Below are 20018 nucleotides of genomic sequence, written 5' to 3' on the forward strand. Positions count from 1 at the left end.
ATGGCTAATTTTGTGGCATGTGAGCGTTCATCTCAATGTAAAAAAAAAAAAAAAAAAAAAGTTCAATGCGTGTAATTCACCATATTAACAGAAAAAAAAAAAAAGGGAGAAAAGCCCTACATTGATTTCAAAGATGCAGAAAAAGCAGTTTTTACAGAATCCAGCACCAATTTATGAAAATGAAGAATACAGGGACACTTCTTCGATCTAATAAAGAGTAACTGTAAAATCTATGGATAACCTCATCCTTCATGGCATCACATTGAACCCTAAGGTCAGAAACAAGACGAGGATTCCCACTCTTGCTACCTCTGTACAACATTGTGCCGAGAATCCTAGCCGTCTGCAGTAACAATAAAAGACACAAAAGGCATTAAAAATTAGAAAGGAAGAAAGAAAACTGTCCATTTGAAATGACATGTTTGTTTACAAAGAAAATCACAGGGAATCTAGAAAGCTACCCTAAGAGGGACTAAGTAAACTTAGCAAGGTTGTAGAATACACGGATTTATTTTAAAAAATCAATTGTAAGTAGAAAATAAAACTCAAAAACAATTCCCCTCAGAATAGCATCAAAATGTAAAATATTAAGAAAAATTACCAACACATGTGCAAGACTTCTACTCTGAAACCAATATATATATATATTGCTGAGAAAAAATACAGAAAGTCTAAATTATTAAACCCTGTGATCCTTGCATTGGAATTGACAAATAGATCAAAACAATAGAGTCCAAAAGTAGACCCACCCTTCCACGGTCGTCTATTTTTTTAACAAAAACATGAGAGGAATCTAATGTTAAAGGGAAAGTGTTTTTCACAAATGGTGCTGAAGTACTTGGGTATTTATATGAAAAAAAAAAAAACCAAAACTGAATCTCAGACCTTACTCAGAATTTATTTGCACTGGATCATAGACCGAAATATAAAAGCTGAAACCATAAATCCTTTTAGAAATAAATATAAGAGATGGTTTTCATGATCAGAGATATGCAAACGTTTCTTAAACAGGTTATAGAAAGCATAACTGTAAAAGAAAAAATATGATAGGTGAGACCTCCTTAAAGTTTAAAAATTCTTCTCTGCAAAAGATACCATTAAGAAAATAAACAGGCAAACTATAGTCTATAAGAAAATATTCATAAATACTCAGTAAAGGACTGTTATCCAGGGTATGTAAATAATTCCTATAATTTGATAATGAAAAGGCAAACAACTCAATAAAAAGTAGCCAAAATATTCGTATATGCTTCACAAAAGAAAAATATAAATGACCAATAAACAAATAATGAAGCGCTCAACATCACGAATCATGAACATGCAAACTAAAACCACAACAGGATAGAAGCACACACCTAGCAAAACCGGTGTAATCTACTAGTAACATCAGACATTGACGATGCTGCGGAGCAACTTTGTTACGTTCTTGTTGGGAGTATAACAGCAGTGCAACTACTGTGGGAAAAGTTCTGACAGATTCTGACAAAGGTAAGTACACACCTACCCTAGGAGAAAGCAAAGATACTAAGAGAAATAAAAGAATACATCCACACAAAGACTTGTTCATGAGTGTTCACAGTGGCACTAATTTTAATAATGCCAAATACTAGAACTGAACCAAATGTCCATCAGGTGGTCATTGGATAAACAAAACAATGTCTATCTGGATAGCGGGACACTGTGCCATTAAAAGAATGAACTAGAGTCATCCTCAGTATCCAGCGTCTGCAGGGGATTGGTTCCAGGAACTCCCAGGATACCAAAATCCACAGATGCTCAAGCCCTAACTTATAAAATGGTATGGTATTTGCATATAGCCTACAAACATTTTGCTGTACACTTTAATCACCTCTAGATTACTTACAATTCCTAATACATTGTAAATGCTATGTAAATAGCTGCCAGGACTCAGCAAATTCAAGTTTTGCTTTTTGGAAATTTCTGGAATTTTTTTTTTCCCCTGAATATTTTTGATCCGCATTTGGTTGAATCCGTGGATGTGGAACCTCCAGATACAAAAGATCAACTGTATTGGTAGCTCAAAACATTAGGCTTCGTGAAAGAAACCTTACTTTCAGAATGTACAGATTGCATGGGTTATTCTATGTGAAATTCCAGAACAGGCACATCTAACCTACAGAGGAAAAGAATCAGAACTGTGATTGTATCGGGAGAGAGTGAGTTCAGCGAATGACTGGGAATGGGTATAAGGAAACTTACTGAGAAAACAGGAAGGATCTATATCTTGAGAGGGGTTTGGGTTACACAGGTAAACGCATTTGTCAAAGCTCGGTGCACTCCTCAAGATTTGTACATCGCATTGTATGTAAATTCTACAACAGGAGGAAAAAGTATAAATAAATATTGAGTCCTGTTGATAAGAATGCTGAAGCTTTTAGAGTGACTATACAGATGCTTGCAGATTCCTCTGAGATATTAAAAAAAAGAAAGGGAAAAGGAGTTGATGAATGGATGGCTAGATATGTTATAAAACAAGCATAGTAAAATATTAATAGTACTTTGGAAAAAGTCTGGCAGTTCTTCGAAAGGTTAAACATGGAGTTACCATATGACCTAGCAATTCCACCCCTATATACCCAAGAGGAATGAAAACATATGTCCACACAAAAACTTGTGTGCAAATGTTCATAGCAGCATTCTTCATAATTGCCAAAAAGTGGAAGCAACCCATATGGCCATCCACGGATGAACAGATAAATGGAATGTGTCATACCCAAACAATGGAATACTAGGGGGTAATAAAAAGCAATAAAGTATCGATCCATGTTGCAACACGGATGGACCTTGAAGACATTATGCTCAGTGATAGACGCTAGTCACAGAAGGCCACATGTTGTGTGATTCTATTTATCTGAAATGTCTTTAATAGGCAAGTCTATAGAGACAGAAAGTAGATTATTGGCTTCCTAGGGCTAGGAGATGGTAGAAAGGACTTGGGAGTGGGAAGGAGAGTGACTGATGATGGATATGGAACTTTCTGGAAGGAACGATCAAAACATTCTAAAATCATTGGTGGTGAGGGTTGCACAATTCTGCAAATATACTAAAAGCTTTGAATTACATCCTTTCAATAGATGAATTGTATACCATACAATGTGAATCAGATCTTAATGAGACGACCATTAGATTTGTCAGTAATAAAATCTAGATGGTGAATATACAGGTGTTTACTGTAAAATTATCTCCAGCTTGCTGTCTATTTTGAAAGCCTTTAAAATGACACAATCTTAATAAGATCTTGATTGGAATTGTCTTCCATTTAGAGATTTATATGGACCAAACTGATATCTGTACAACAGTCTTTCCATTTAGGAATAGACCATCTGCTGTTTAAATTTTTTTTTCCCCTGCCTTCCTTTCTGTCTGTCATCTCAGGCCACCTTTGTTGAGTGTGTGGCAAGGTCCACTATTCCATCACTGCACAGCTGTGGGATGTGAGAAAGACCTCCCTTTAATGCTGCAAAAACAAAAGTCCCTGTCCCTTCTTCACTCGAACTTGCTCTTAGCTTCGTGAAACTTCTTTCACACTTCATTCCATCCTGTGTGATGGTAACAGTCGTAAGTCGATGAGTCCCCAGTCTTTCAGGCTTTATGTGCCTTTCAGGTTTTTTTTTTTTTTTTTTTAAACTATTTGCATGATTCTGAAACCCTTCACTAGCGGGGGTGACTTTCTCTGAAAATCGTCACTTTCTCCTAAGCTCCTAGTTATAACAAGAATGAAACAGTATGGCTGGGGTAAGTCTGATTACTACAGAGTAGAGAAGAATTATCTACCCTCATGGAAAAGATTTTGCTTCTATTAATACAATTTAGAATTACAATAGCTTTTCCAGGCAACCGGAGATCACTGCTTTTGAATTTAAACCCATTAGTCTATTACCATGTATTACCAAGCACACTATTTTTTTTTTTACATCTATTTCTGAATTGATTCCCCCCTCCCTAAAAAAAAAAAAAAAAAAAAAAAAACTCAAGGACTTTCCTCAGCAAGTGTTTTCAGAGTGCTAGTGTCTGGATGCCTGGTTTAGTGACCACCTACTTTTGAAAGAGCTGCTTTTCTGGATTTGCGTCATGTTCGTGATGAAAAAAAGCACGGAGAATCACTCTCAGCTGTAGCGATATTCATAGACTCCCCAGATTGGAAGAGACCTTAAAAGACCGTCTCATTCCTCCTCCTGACACCCGGCAGGGATGCTATCTACACGAATCCTCTTCAGAGAGAGGGCAGCAGCTGTCACCAATCTCCCCAGCTCTCCAGGCTGTCCCCCTGTGACCCAGTCTCAGGTTAGCGTATTCCCGTGGATTAAGAGTTTTGAGAGCCTTGGATGAATGCAGTACTGAAATTAGCAGGAAGTAGTGGAAGTAATTTGCCTGCACTCAGCGTCTTGTGCCGACAGCATCTGCCAAAAGAGGGGAACTGCGGGCAGGCGGAGATGGTGTACACGCCAAGGGTGATGAGGGGCTTGGAGCTCCCTACACCAGAGGCCGCTAATTACTTACTCCCAGTCATCCACTTGGAGAGGATGCTATGAATAGAAATCCACCTCCCCACGTGCTGCCCAGCGCCGACGCAGGGAAAGATTTTCCAAGGAAAGTAGGTCAGCGCAGTTCCTCGATAGAGAGGATCACTTTACCTATCGTCTGGGTCAGTCCCAAGACCTAGGGGCTCCTACGGGTAAGAGACCAGCATTCATAGTTCAGGGAGACTTTTCTTGCTTTTCACAGTATTTCTGCTGGGCTCACAGTAGCGCAGAACAGGAGGCAAGATGTGGGTCATGAGATTCCAAAACTGGCCACTGAGTGATGAGATTCAAAAAGCCTTGGCTACTCCAAAATATTTATTAATTACTGCAGTGATATTAACATATGTCCACAATTTTTTTTTTTTTTTTTTGAGACTCCTTCTTCCGGGAGGTGGAGCTTCCTTCCCCTCCCCGTGAGTGTGGGCTGGACGCGGTGATTTGCTTCTAACCAAGAGAACGGAATGATGCCTGTGGGGTGACTCACTTCCTCTTTCAAGTCAGGAGGATGGAAGCGGGGGGCGGGGTGGGGGTGGGGGTGGGGAGGACGTTTAACATGGGGACCCGTCAGCGGAATCCCCTCCATTTCTGTGTCGCGTGCGAGGAACCCTAGAGCAGCCAGTGCACGCTCTCCAGTTTAATCAAAATCCTGGGGAGGGTCTTATGAAGACCCTTCATAAGTGTTAATAGGGATTTTATCTGCTTATTTCGGTTACGGTTTACAATTCTTTTAAATGTGAAGTAGTCTTCCCCACCTTCCCCAAATGCTCATTCTTGTAGATGTCATTAGTGTTGAACCAATGCTTTCGCAAGTCCCAGTTCACCGTAGATGCATTCTTTTCAGATGTATTAGACAAACAAAAAAAACCTTTCACACACACACACACACACACACACGCACAAAAACCAAGGCAAGGGAAAAATGCTAAGCTTGCGATGGAGAAATACAGCAGACACCCTTTTAACTGACCGATTAAGGTTAAGAGCAACAGTGATGCTGACATCACGGAGCTGGGGCTGGCTTCACGGATGTGCGGCCTGTGCGGTCACTCAGGGATCTACACTCAGGAGGGTCCCACGCTTGACTTAATGCTCTGCTTCCGGTGCATTGAAATTATTAGTCATTTCATCTTTGAGCTGTGTTTTTGTAAGTTAAGTCTGACGGGGACTGGAGCACGTGTGTGAGCGGGAGATATATGTGCAACATGCATGCCCACCATTCCTTGCACCCTGTTTACACAGAGGATGCCCCATGAGCACAGGATTCCAGTGAACCTGTGACACGTGGAAGTTCAGCAAGACTCAAGTACAAGGTGAATTTATTCCATCTGGGACTCAGTAAGCAGGGAGACTGACAGCCCTTAGAAGCCAGATGTCCCCTTTGAATCAGAACTTGCTTTGAACAGAGAAGAAAAAAGCCATGGTGCTGCATAAAACAAATCACCAAGAAACCCTATCATATCCTTTCTTACTTCCCTGTTCTTTCCCTGTTTCGGCCTCATATTTATGCTGGAAATGATAACAGAAGGAACGTGAAATACAGGGCCACGCGTGGCCCTTTCCCTTCAGTCTTTTCTTATTCATCAGTGAGCAGATGGTAGAGAGTGTTGGTAGAGTGTGTGATATCAAGAAGTGAAACAGAAACAGTGGAGTTAGTTTTGTACAGTTTGGGTAAGAACAAAACACGTGCGCATGCAAGCGTCAAAATACGAATTGTGTAATTTTGATGAGTCCGCACACAAGTTAAGTGCTCCTGTATGCGTACTTTAAAACTGTCATTGCTCAATACAATGATGAACAATAAAACTCTAGCCAAGAATTTTAAATATTATTTTTTTCTTTATGTAGGATGATGTTAAATAAATAGCAAAGAAAAAAACACCATAAAAAGGTGAGAGAGAAATTGTGGATGAAAAGGAAAAAGTTTATATTTAGTACCTTTAACATTTTTTTTCCTGCTTTTTGTTGAACAAGGAGCTTTACCTTTTCATTTTACACTGGGCTCCCAAAATTACGTAGCCATCCCTGTGTATGTCACTATGTCGTTGATTTTATGTGATCATCTCTTTTGATATTCCCCTAAATACTTTAATCTAATTATAAGAAAGAGATAAACTCAAGTTTGGGACATTCTCAAAATACCTGAATACTCTTTAAATGAGTCCAACTGTGTTCATGGAAGGCAAGGAGAGATCAAGAAACTGTCAAAGAACCAAAGGAGATTAAGGAGACACCACGACCTAACGCAATGTGGTCTCCTGGATCAGATCCTGGAACAGAAAAAAGACATTAGGGGGAAAACTGTTGAAACACAAGTAAAGTCTGTTGTCCAGTTAACAGAACTCGTGTTAGTAACCCATGTTAATCTCTCAGTTTTCATGAATATAGCACCTACACACGGGATGTTAACATCAGAGGAAGAAGCAGGGTGATGGGTTTGTGGGAACGCCGTGTGCTACCTTTGCAACTCTTCTATAAATCTAAATTATTTCAAAATAAGAAAAGTTAAAAAAGAATTAAGTCAGGCTTTATGCGGAGCACTGCTAAAGTTGTGTTCTTGTATATGTTCTTTAATCTTCATGGCAGCACTAGTGTGTGTGTGTGTGTGTGTGTGTGTACATATATTCTCCATTTTACAAAAGGAAATAACCCCAGAATGTCAAAGTGACAACCTAAGATCATAAATATCTTAAGTGGTGGGGCTAAGATTATACCCAAGTCCAATGATCACTTTTCTTATCTAAACATTATTATGTCTCACCGTCTCCCAAATGAAGTCCAAAATCCTGTACCTTGTAAGCCAAGGTCTCCCTTATTTTGCCTTAGTTCCATTCTTGTATTCTACTTGCTTCGTACATGTAACTTCCACCAAATTTAGTTTCTTCCTAATTAATTACTAGGTATAAAATGTATGTTCCCAACCTTATGTCCAGATTCAGGTTGCTTCCCTTGCCCTACCTTCCCCTTTCCTCTCCACTTGAAGTATCTACAAAACTAAGTCTTCCTTGATAATTATGACCCAGCCCTGACGCTCCTTTGTCTCTGAAACTTTATCTTTCTTCTAGAAGTGGTCTCTCTTCCTCTCCTCAAATCCCATAGCAATGTGTGAACTTCTATATGATTAAAAACTTAAAAATAAAAATGCATTATTATTAAACATTTACTAGTGACAGACACTTCCCTAGGTTTGTGTATGTATCATCTCATATTCTCAGAGGACAAAAGTCCTCCAAGGTAGATACAATCATTTTGTCTATTTCATAGGTGAAAACTGAGACTTGTAGAGTTTAAGAAATCACCCAAGGTCATGGAGTTACATATAGTATTATGATAAAGTGATACAATTTTTCAATGAAGCGTTTCTTAAAGTCCAACTAGCTCAACCAATTATCCAGTGCTTGGACTTTCTTTAGCATAGGAGGAACCTAGACCCAGAGAGATAAACTTGGCTTGTTACAAAATACATCAATGACACAAATGGACTAGAACTCGACAATCCTACTGCCAGGCTGTGTCCACCATGCCAAACTGTAGCTTCGTATATTTCTGCCTGGTGAGTGTCCTCAGCCCGTCAGGACCACTGGCAGAACATTGAGGCAACTCCAGGATGAAGCAGCCTTCCCACAGTTCTCAGGAGAATCCAGGAAACGTCCCTGCTTTGGAGGATTTAACAACTTATGAGAACAGTCCTCAATCTCTAGTTCCCAGACCAGCAGCACCAACATTACCTGAAATCTTGTTTGAGATGAAAATTGGGTCCCACCCAAGACCAACTAAATTAGGAACTCTTGGTTATGGTCCAGGACTCTGATTAATGAGCCTTCCAAGTAATTATGCTGCTTGCTGAAGTTTGAGAACTACTGTATGAGGGCAAATTCTAAAGCAGGGATAGAGAGGTATATTACCAACTACAGCAATTCTGTGAGTCTTCTGGGCTACTGTGGTTGAGTTGTTTGTTTCACGAGGCACCTGGTTTTCCTTTTTCTTAATAGACTCACTTGTCCATTAGCATCTGAATCAGGAAGAACAGGCGAGAGGAACATTTCCAGCTGGAGCAAGGTCAGCATCTTGGCTTTATCTGCCTCAAATCTATTCTCCTCTCTCTCGGGTGAGAGTTTTCATATGGGCTCTCAGTATAAAAAGGTTAATGCAAAACATGTCAGGGATTCCTTTTATGCATTGGGCACTCTCATTTCTCCTTGCAGCAGGATGTGTTTTCCCTCTGCTCACTCCCATGGACTGACCTCCCAACTACTCTAGCGGCTCCCAGATTCTCTCATGGCACTTTCATTATACTGACGCAGTCCAGCATGGAAACTGTCAATACCTCCACATCTGTCTAGCTCCGACTAATCCATCCACATCCAGCTACCAAAGGAAGTGGTGACTAGCTATTCTTTGCATCAAAATGCCATATAGTGAACACCTGATCCAGAAGAAACCCCTTCATAAATGGCCAACAACTTCTGTTTTATCATAAGGTCAAGTTTCTGCCCTGTAGGAATACTCTTACTTAGCTAAATAAACCACCAGGAAAGAAAATTGAAGGGATTGGCTAATCCAAAATAAGAGGTTTAGAGATAAAGAGCCAACATGATAGAGACATGTGAGGCTTGGAGAGAAGGTTCCTGGAGCCACCTTGGATTATTCATTCATTTAGTCTGTGCCAGATGCAGAGCACGCAAATTTCATTTCCAGACCTACAGCAGATGCTTCTAGAATGTCTCTTGTCTTTGCCACCATGAGAAAAGCTGTGGTCCTGCCAGAAGAACCCAACTGTCTGTCTGTGAATGATCCAAAGGTCTTTGCCTGGGACCCAGTTCTGTCACGCGTGGTGGGATGTAGTAATCCTAAATCCTGAGGTTGCTGTACCATCAGAAAATTGTGTGCTGGACAATCCTCCTCCTCCAACTCATAGCCTAGGTCCTAATGATCAATGCCCCTCTCTTTCCTACCTCATTTCCCCCTTGCCCCATCTACCAATCTCCTAAGGTTTTTTTCTTTTTGTTTTTTGTTTTTTTTTTTTGGATACACCTGGCAGGAGTTTGTTCCAATCAACAAATATTAACTGAACACCAACACTGTACAAACCATCATGCTGCCTGTAATAAAAGGATGCCGTGTATAGGCTTCTTTTGCATGAAAACCCTGATCGATCAATAGAAACAGCTTAGGGGACTTTGTTATGAAGTATTCTGAGGTCTTTTCCAAGCACTATGGTAAAGAATGCTATGATTGATTATTAATGTCTGCCTAGAGCAAGGGATGAGGTAGAGGCAGTATGTTACATCCATTTATAAGGAATATAAATATGTATTAAGGGAGCCCCTGTCCCAAAGAGTCTCTCAATTTATTGGAAAGACAGACAAATATATAAACAGCTAAATCACAAGACATGCAAGGCAATACTGAAATGTTAACAAATTCTATGACAACATTTGGGGGCAAACAATTTATCTTGACAACGAAGATTGAGAAAGGTCTAGTGTAGGTGGCAAAATCTGAGCTGGTTTTAAATGGAATTAAATCATTTGGGAGTCCGAGTCAAAGTTACAACTCTGCAAGCAGCCTTTAGCTATTTAATTTTGTGTCACTTTGTTCTTTCTTTTTCAAATCCAGCATTTCTTTTGGACTTCGTGAGTTTTATGCCTGGTATCATTAGAATCTAAGAGGCTATTGTCAAGCTTGATCTCCAGATTCCTTCCCTGGTTCCTTTAAGGCAACGTTTCCTGGCCCTCCTGCTCATGGGATGCGTGATCCCACTCCCAACTTGTCCTTGAGCACTTTGGGGGACTGGGATCCAGTCCAGCCTCTAAGGACAGAGGAGGATTTCCATTGTCTCACAACGTGCCCATTGTCCTACCATTAAGTGTTAATTACCTTCCTTGAAATGTGACATTTTCCTTTTTTACAAACAACACAATGACTTGGAAAGAAAGTGGTATTTATAAATTTAATTTGTCATTGTTTGCATCAGAGACTATCTGGTATGATTCAGGCTGGGAGTCAAAAGAAGCTAGATTCCCCATTGTGTGCACTGGAACATGGCATCCTTGAAGGTGAGCTGGCCAAAAAAAGAAAGAAGGTCTGGGTAGAGATCCTTACCCTGCTCTGCTCTGAGACCTCCAGAAAAATCACAGTTTCTCTGAGTCATCATTTTATCATGTGTCCAGTGAGATGGGTAGAGATGATCTGTATGTTCTACTCTTACGTCAATTTCTGCGATGTACGTAAAAAGGTAATTCTATGGGATAGTGGATCAGAGATTGGAATCAGACACTGGAAATCTGCCTCAAGTCACTTGCTTAGAGCCCGTCAAGAGTTCTGACTACTCACCCAGTTGCAAGCAGAGGGGAGATGGAATGAAAATAGAGGCATGGCTGGATCTACTCAGGAGGTAACTTCTGAATCAGACACCTGTGATGGTAAGATGTGACTGACCATAGTACAAAGAAAAATCTAAAGGGAGTGCCATGCAGGAGCACAGAATTCTTGACAGAGTGGCCTCACCCGCTAGCAAAATGCTGCAATGGATACTCCAGGCAGGACTAGAGAAGGAGTGAGCAGATGGGCAGAGACATGACATGAGGAGGTAGCTCCCTCCTCACCAACCAGTTTTAAAACATCTCCCCAAAGCCATGTGATCCAACCAGTAACTTCCTAATAACTTGGCCTATCAGGGCTAAACTCAGCAGCCGCCTTCTTTGTGAAAGCACAGAGAAACCGACACCACCGAAACAAAGCGCTGTGTGAAGCACTTGAGAACAACTGAACAGTAATCTGCTTTTGGCTAATTATAAATGGATTTGGAGTTCAGAAGAAAGGTCAGTATAAACTGAAGAGATAAGCAAAGGCCTCCTGGATGAGGCTGGATTTTGAATCGACCTTGAAGAATGTGAAGGAATACTGAAAAGGTAGAAATATGCTTTATGAGATTAGAGGGTAAGAGGTCAATACACGTATACCTTTCAACAGGCAAATAACAAGAAAATGCATTTCAGGAAAGGTAAGAACATTGAGCAGAAATGCAGAACTGGGACTCAGCGTGACTTGTTTGGGGAAGAAAGAGATAATTTTGATTTGACTGGTGAGCAGGGAACACTGGGAGATGTTTGGATGGGTTGAGGGAAGCCAGATTTTGGAGGACCTTCCAATCCATGAAGTCCAAGTCAACATTAAGATATACTGATAAGCAACAGGGAACAGGGGAGCGGCAATAGGAATGCAGAATTTTAAGAAGATAATCCTTAGGGATCATGAAAAAAGAATTGGCATCAAGGGGCCGGCTTGGAGACTTTTGCAGAAAGCCAGCCAGAGGTATTGAAGACATAAACCTATGGATACACACTCAAAAATAGCCGTAAACTGACCGGATGAAGCCAACTTTGAGGAAACGGCTGCAGGGATGGAGATAAAATGTCAACTCAAGAGAGACAATTCACATGAATAGATGTCAAGTCTCAATCACAAATTGGACCCACAGGTGAATAATCTGAAGAAAGATCTCTCTTGTGTACTTGTACACCTTTAATGATTTTCTATATAATTTTCTCCAGGAAAATAATATATAATTCCACTTGGAATTAGATTTCAAGTCCCATTCAGGCAGCGAAGATTAAAAGACCGACTTTCTAACACAAACTGTGGCTCCAGCCAAGGGCAGGAACTCCAACAAAACCCATAAGGAAGTTGTTTAGGACAGTTCATACCTCCTCGAAATTCCTCAAGGAATTTGCCGAATCCGAATTGTGAGGGAAAGAGGCTGACCCTTCCTCAGGGTCTCTCTAAGTGTTTTGTATCCATTGTCACATTGTAACCTCATACCAACCCTGTGTGTATGTGCACAGGTCCTCCCACTTAACAAGCCTCAGAAAGAAGACAATACTCAGGCAGGGTCACTCAGCTGGGAGGTGCAGGCGCAAGGGTTTCAGGCTGCCTATCTCTAAACACATTTTCCCCTCTACACTGGGCGGGGACTACGCTCCCAGATCCAAGGGCACCTGGATTCTTTGATTCAAAGTGACATGCTGTAAATAACTCTCTCTTTTCAAGTACTCAGGACCCAAGCAGTCTTTAAAAGTTAAAAAAAAAAAAAAAAAGTGAAAAAAAAAATCATATGGCCAGGGAGTTTCCTGCAGGGACAGGACTCCTCTCTGTAGTGTGACTTGATCCAAGATGAAGTCTTGCAAAAGAGCTTTTGTCCCAAGGGCTGCTGTTAAGAACGTGCAACTCTTTTCTTCCGGGTTTCGTACGCTCCTCGGTCACCTTTGTGTATTTCTTCCAGTGAGTGTATATCCTGACCCTTCCATTGATTGGATCAAAGCAAGGGGCTCTCTGTGAAGACCGCTCACAACTGGGTTTGGGGAACTTAACCTTACTCCTCTCCTAGGGCATCATCTGCTGACCAGCAGCACCTGAAAGGCCGGGAACTTGGTGACAGATTGAGATGCCGCAAGCTCATCGCTGGTGTCTCCACGATTCCCACGTCAGCCGCCTGTTTCCCCTCCAGGCTCCTGGGATGTAGTCACCGTGACCTGGAGGGAGGAGGCAGGCAAAAAGGGCACAAAGACGTAGGTTGGGGCGAACGCCTAGCGCACTGGTGGGGGACTGGGTCTGAATAAGAAAGATAAGAAAGCGTACCAACAAGTTCCCCGGGACTTACGTGTGCAGAGCTTTAATCAGAGCATGGGCGTCAGTGTTAGCTTGGCGCGGAACACATCAGACAGAGGGACAAAAAGGCAATGGGTGACCCCTAAATGCAGTATGAAAAGGAAGAGATACACACCTTTGTCGGTGGCTGTATGTGGCAGGGAGGAGCATGAAAGCAGGGTTTGGGGAAAGATTAGGGTTTCACTCTCCAATAAATATTCATTGACTCATTTTAAAAATTGAAGTAGAGTTGATTTACAATGTTGTGTCAGTTTCTGGTGTACAGCATAGTGATTCAGCTGTACATTTATATATATTCTTTTTCATTATAGGTTTTTACAAGATACTGAATGTAGTTCCCTGTGCTATACAGTAGGACTTTGTTGTTTATCTGTTTTATATGTAGTAGTTTGTGTCTGCTAGTCCCAAACTCCTAATTTGTCCCTCCTTCCCCCTGCTGTTTCCCTTTGGTAACCATAAGTTTGTTTTCTGTGCCTGAGAGTCTGTTTCTCATTGAATCCTTTTTATATGTTGGATAATGTGCTAGTTGGCAGGGATATAGCAAAGCAGACAGAATCCGTATTGGAGACTGGCATTAGTCACGTGATCACACAAATGTATATATTTTAAACTGTGTCTAATGAAGAAAAGAAAAAAACCCATGGAGTTATGGGCATTTATAGAAAGGAATCCCGACCTAGCCTGTGGGCTGAGAGCCACTGCAGTTAGGACAGGCCATCCACAGAGGTTCCCGAGGGGAGCACAGTCAAACACGTTCTAAGCCCAGAGAGTAAAATGACATCAGCATGGTTGGGGGACAGAGTGGCACCATCCGGGGCTGGAGAGGTGAGAATCAATTTAGGGAGAACTTTGTAGGCTACACATGTTGGTGACAAAGCGATAGACAACCTGGTTTGCTCACTGATTTGGGGGCACCATTGATGGGATTTTAGTAAAAATGTGAAATGACCCAGCTTTGCCATTTTGAGAGATGATCCTGGCCGTGTGTGAAGAACGAGAATGCTGAAAGCTCACATTTGGGCAATTGCTATCTGGCAAGACCTGCTAAAGTTAACATGTCACCCGGAGGGCAGGTGTGGAGGGACACAGGAAAGGAGGCAGTTTTTGCTTAGTAGCTTTTTTATACCAGGAATTGTGACAAGGGTTTAGTGATTCTCATTTTATTTAATCTCCATAAAATCTTTATAAAGTAGATGGTATTTCTGCCATTTGATGGATGAGGGACTATCTAATTTAGAGAAATCCATCCATCCATCTGTCCATCCATCCATCCATCTGTTAGCTTATTCACTCATTTATTCACCAAATATTTTATGGAGCATCTACAATGAAGTGAACTGGTTAGTCACTGGGATTTCTCTGGTGACCAAGACACTGTTGGTCCCTACTCTCAAATGATTTATGGGCTAGTGGAAACACAGATGAGCAAACGGGTGCTTAAGTTCAGTGGAGAAAGTTCCCTGCAGTGGGGCAGGCCGTAGTGCTTGGAAGAGCAAAGGCAAACACCCATCCTCGCTGGGGCAGGTGGGAACCTCACCCAAGGTCTCCACCAGTGTGTGTCAAGGCCAAGTCTTAGATGCACGTGGGTGGGCCTTGATCTGAAACTCACATGCCGTTCATCTCGCCATAGTGTACGAGCAGTTAGTTTGGGATTTTTGGTAAAGTCTCTGAAAAACACATCACCCGTCTTGACTAAATCCCACTGGAGGTTTGGCTGTGAAGAGCTGTAAGCACACGGGAGGCTGGTGGACCTCAGCATCCCTTCCCCACGCCGCCCGGACTTGGCTGGAGCCAGGCCATTCTGGAAGCACTGAGCGCCCAGGCCTCCTTAAGCACCTGCCCAGGACACGCCATGCATTTAGTGAGCTCTGTCCACGGCCGGGGGGCACTTGGCGCCACAGACGATGGAAATAACCCCTCAGGCCAAACAAAAAATGAAGTGCACAGGCTGCCAGAGTTTTGGAGCATGAGAGAAAGAAATCTGGGTTGAGTGAGGAAGAGCTATTAATTATAATCTCAGCTCAGGCTTGAGAAGGGTGAGAAGTGCTTCTATAGAACATCACTTATCTCCGAGAGAAGGAGAGCACGGTCACCCATTCTGTTCCATCCCATGAGCCTTCCGGAGCCTTGTAGGAGGCCATGAAAACACACACACACACACACACACACACACACACACACACACACACACACACACACAGGTGCACACATTTTACTGAACACTTGATTATGTGCCAAGAGTGGCACTTCGTGTTTTCCTGTGTTTCATTTCATTCTTCCAATAGCCCCTTATGATTATTTCTTCATTATTATCTGTATATTCCCTATTGATAAGACCAAAAATCTAGGGCCCCCATCGTCAGGCTCCATTTTATTCTTCCAGAATCTTTTCTGACTTTTAAACAAACTTATAGAAAAGGACTAGTTACTTAGGAAATACGCTATTTCCCACTGACATCTGTTTTTCCACCGTAACCCAGGAAGGAAGCTGGCGTTGATGCCTTGCGCCTTTGGGAGACGTTATGCTGCATCATCGTAGAAGGACCACGGGAAGAAGGGAAGTGGTCTGTTTTTTGGAGGGAGGAGGTGGAGCGAGCTTCACAGCAGTGAAAGAGACAAAGCTTTCCCCGTGCGGAGAGGAGAGAAGAGATTCAGTGGGGTGGAGCGGGGAAAGGAGAGGGGATGCCGCCCCTGGGAAGACCACCGTGCAAGGCACCTGGGACCCCACGGACAGCTGTGCCTCGGAACAAGGGGACCAGAACCATCTAGAGCCAAAGGACCGAGTCTGCCGGAGGGGACGCGGCACCCACAACTACGCAACAAACTAAGGACCTATTCTTTCTCTCCCCTGATTCCTGAAGCTTATTCCACCCTCAGGGCATAGAGAGAACATCCTGGAAGGAGGGAAGCTTGCATATTCCGTAACCACCTCCGCAGACACCACTTATAAACCTGTAAAAATAGGTCCAACCCTTGATACACAAATGCATAATCTTGGGAACTCAGCATTATTCATGGTGCTTGTGTCATTTACTCTTTTTTGCATTAGCTGATTTTTTAATGCCTCCATGTGCATGCATGTGCGTGTGTGTGTGTGCGTGTGCGTGTGCGTGTGCGTGTGTGCATCCATGGGTATGAATTCATGTAAAGGCAGGGGCTCGGGGCAGGGGAGCCTCTGAATGATTCTCTCAGAGATATACTTGGATGTAATGAACTTTCTTAAAGACCCAAGTTAACACTGGGTGGCATTAAAAAAAAAAGGAGAGACAGCCAGGAAGCGAAGCCTCCTTGATTAGAGGCCAGGATGTCATTCACCACATGCAACCTCAAAGCCAGGTTCAGAGCACGGGCAGAGTGGGCAGCTGCCTGCCTGGCACGGTTGAAATCTCCTCTCCACTGCAGCCTCCCCTCAGCAATCCTCCCGCACACGGATCTTCTCTCAAATGTCACTTTTTGGGTTTACGGCAAAGATCTCATGTTTGGGCAGGGGTGGGGGGGGGGACACATTTATTGATAAACTCTGTATCAGTATAGTGAATTACTTACAACCTTGGCCAGGAGATGAGGTTGAGGTCCATTTGCATCACTGACTACCTTAGTGATTTTAGCAAGATCTTGTACCTTTCTTTGCTTAAAGCTTCTCATGTATAACATGTTTTCCTTGTTGTTTGTTAATGATAGTATGGTGGGGAGGATTAAATGAGGAGATGCAAGTGAAGTGGATGGCTCTGTCAGTGCTATCATCATCACCACCATCACCATCATCACCATCATCATCACTACCACCACCATCATCACCACCACCATCATTATCACCATCACCATCATTATCACCATCACCACCATCATTATCACCGTCACCACCATCATTATCACCATCATCACCACCATCATCACCAACATCACCATCACCACCATCACCACCATCATCACCAGTTATTCATATCCTGTGTAAGTTGTGGTCACAGATTGGCCAGCTTTGTGACTGAGTATCATTGAAGATGAGCAATGGACAGATATGTTTTGATGTAGGGGAGGGAGTGGGGAACTTCCAGGCATGAGGGGAATTTTTTGAAGAAAAGCAGAGCTGTGTAGGGTCCTGAGTTGATGGTGACATGGTGGGGGATCTGGGGATGGATGGCCTCTGATAGCAGGAGTTCCATTACCTTCTTCAAGATTGATAGGAGGAGGGCCACTGCAGAGATTAGTCAAACATCCTCTGTCACCAGGACTGCCCTTTTCTAGGTCCCTCCCAGAGTCCTGCTGTCTTGCAGTGTGAGAGCTCCAACAGACTTCAGACATCTGTAGCACGATTTCCTTTCCTGGCACAGAGTGGAGCAATGTCGCTCAGACAGGAAGGAAACTTGTCCAAGGTCAAGCTCTGGAGTTGGGACTAGAACTCAGGTCACTGAGACTCCCATTCCAGAGCACATTTCAATGCCTACCATGTCTCAGTTCACATTCCAGCACCAGCCTATGACGGAGGTGTTTATCAAACAGCTACCTGGCAGCTTACCATGGTCCTGGCTCTGCCCCTAGCTAACCGGGGCCCTTAAGGGCACCCTTCCTTTCCCTGAGTTTGTAGTTTGGGTGACTGATCTGGATGGTTTCTAAGGTCCCGTTAGCTTTGGTGATCTGTGCTTCCCCAGCTCACGAGTCACGGAGGCTGTCAGGTGTCCGAGTAGGAGGAGGACGCAGTGTGACAGGTGGCGTCCCTGACTTTGGAGGGGAACTTGGCAGAGCTGCCTCCTCTGCTGGGGATGGGGAGGGTGGGAGCCAGCAGGAGGAGCCGCCCACTTTGGACAAAAGCTGTGATTCACCCAGTAGAAGAAGGGAAGGGGGGAGGCCCATCAGCCTGTAGCCTGGAACTCTGCTGGAGATGTATCTGGGATCCTCTAAGCCCTGAACCTCTGTGCACAAAAGACCTGGGGCTGACTCAGGCAAACCTCACAGCTTATATTTACAACTCTCTCACTAAGATTTGAGGAGGCTACTATTTTTGTGACAAAGCTATTTCGAGATGATTCAGCAAGTTTTAGTGACTCCATTTTCCATGACACAGCCAGAGGGGTCTTTCTAAAATAAAACTTGGGTCGTGGCATTTTCTTGCTTTAAAGCCTTTAGAATATTCCACAATCCTTGCTGTGGCTTATAGAGGCTGGTTAAATGTGGCCTTTGCCTGCCTCTCTGACCTCCCTCCAGCCTCTCCCTTTGCACCATCGCCCTACTCCATTGCCACTGGTCCATCTCCTTTCCCAAAGGACCCCGGCTTATCACCTTCTCACTGCTTTTGCATGTGCTGTTCCTGCCTCTGGGAATGCTGTTCCCCTCACTTTCCTACCATCTATCACTAATTTTTCTTCAGGTCTCTGATTAAATGTGACTTTAGCAGAAAGGCTCTTCTCACTCCTCCCCAATCTAAATTACAACTCCCTCTGATATTCTTGAAAAACACATCATCTTTTTCCTCTTACACTGACCTCAATTTGTAATTATATACTTGTTTGGGATTATTTGTTGCTCTCTCCCTCCTGTTATTCCCAAGGCCCCTAGGACCCACTTATCCATTCCCTCCCTGAAACGCCAGTCCCTAACACAGTGCCTGGCAAACAGTGAACACACAGTAAAAGATTTTTTTTTTTAAAGGAAATGTATGGTCATGGAGACTGACATTAGGAATAACTGCCGTGAGATGTGAAATGTCCACGGGTCCTTCCCAAGTACCCGCAGGGGAATTTGTGCATTTATGTAAAATCAGTGCTTTGCATCCTTCCTCCCAGGGGAGAGCGGTTTTAGAACCCTAAAATGTTGAGACTGGACAGAACTCAAGGAAAAAAAAAACCTTGGCCAGTGGTTTCAAACTCTCTTTTAGCAGTGTTTTGCATTCAAAGCTTTGTCCAAACCTCATTATATAAACCACATGAAAGCAAAGATCTCTGGCTAATGTGGGGGTGGGGGCAGAGGGGAAGTAATTCCCAGAATTTTTACTCTCCCGTCATGGTGTCCCTAGGGTGAAGTAGTGGGAGCGGTTCACCCTGGGTATAGGCAATAAAGGGGCATATTGTCTGTAGAGAATCTTAAAACAATAATACAATCAAGAAAGAATAAACATAAAACTGTTAAAATTCAGCCAGCTTTCTAGCAGACAATTCTAGATAATGTCAGTGATAAGGCAGTCTTCCTGGCCAGGGTGGCAAGTCTCCGCTCCTTGAGTGCCGCAGGTCCCCATGGCTTTCCCCTATGGAATTTTCATCCAAATTCCTCATCAAGGAAGGAACTAACGTGGTCAAAAGTGGGGCGCTCCCACGGCGGGCCAGCTCGGGATGAGCTCACCCAAGAGGAGAGAAGTCAACGTCAGGTGAGCACTAGCTCCCAGGCCTTTAGTGTTACCCCTGTGGCTACTCTCCGGACAGAGGCTTCTGTCTTTGAGAGGCAGGAATGGGTAGAGGTCAAAGGCACAGACTCTGTAGCCAGACAGCCTGGATTCAAATCCCAACCGTGTTATTTGCTGGTGTGTTGAGCTTGGATTACTCACTTGTCCTCTTCAAGCTCAAGTCCTCACCTATATAATGAGGAGGCTAAAATGACCTACTACGGAGGGTTGCTTTGTAGGTCAGAAAAGAGAATACGTGCTCCTTTCTTGGCAAGGGAGTAAGTGCTAGTGTGCGTGAATCTTAGTCCTTGCTTGGGATTTACACATCTGGCCTCTTCTTTACATTGATGCCTGGTTGCCGGTTGTCGGGGAAAACACGCGTGGTCTCAGGGATCTCCTCGATGCCAGCACTGCAGGGGTACCTTTCCCTGTCT

The sequence above is a fragment of the Camelus bactrianus genome, chromosome 4, assembly GCF_048773025.1.
Source record: "Camelus bactrianus isolate YW-2024 breed Bactrian camel chromosome 4, ASM4877302v1, whole genome shotgun sequence".
Lineage (NCBI taxonomy): Eukaryota > Metazoa > Chordata > Mammalia > Artiodactyla > Camelidae > Camelus > Camelus bactrianus.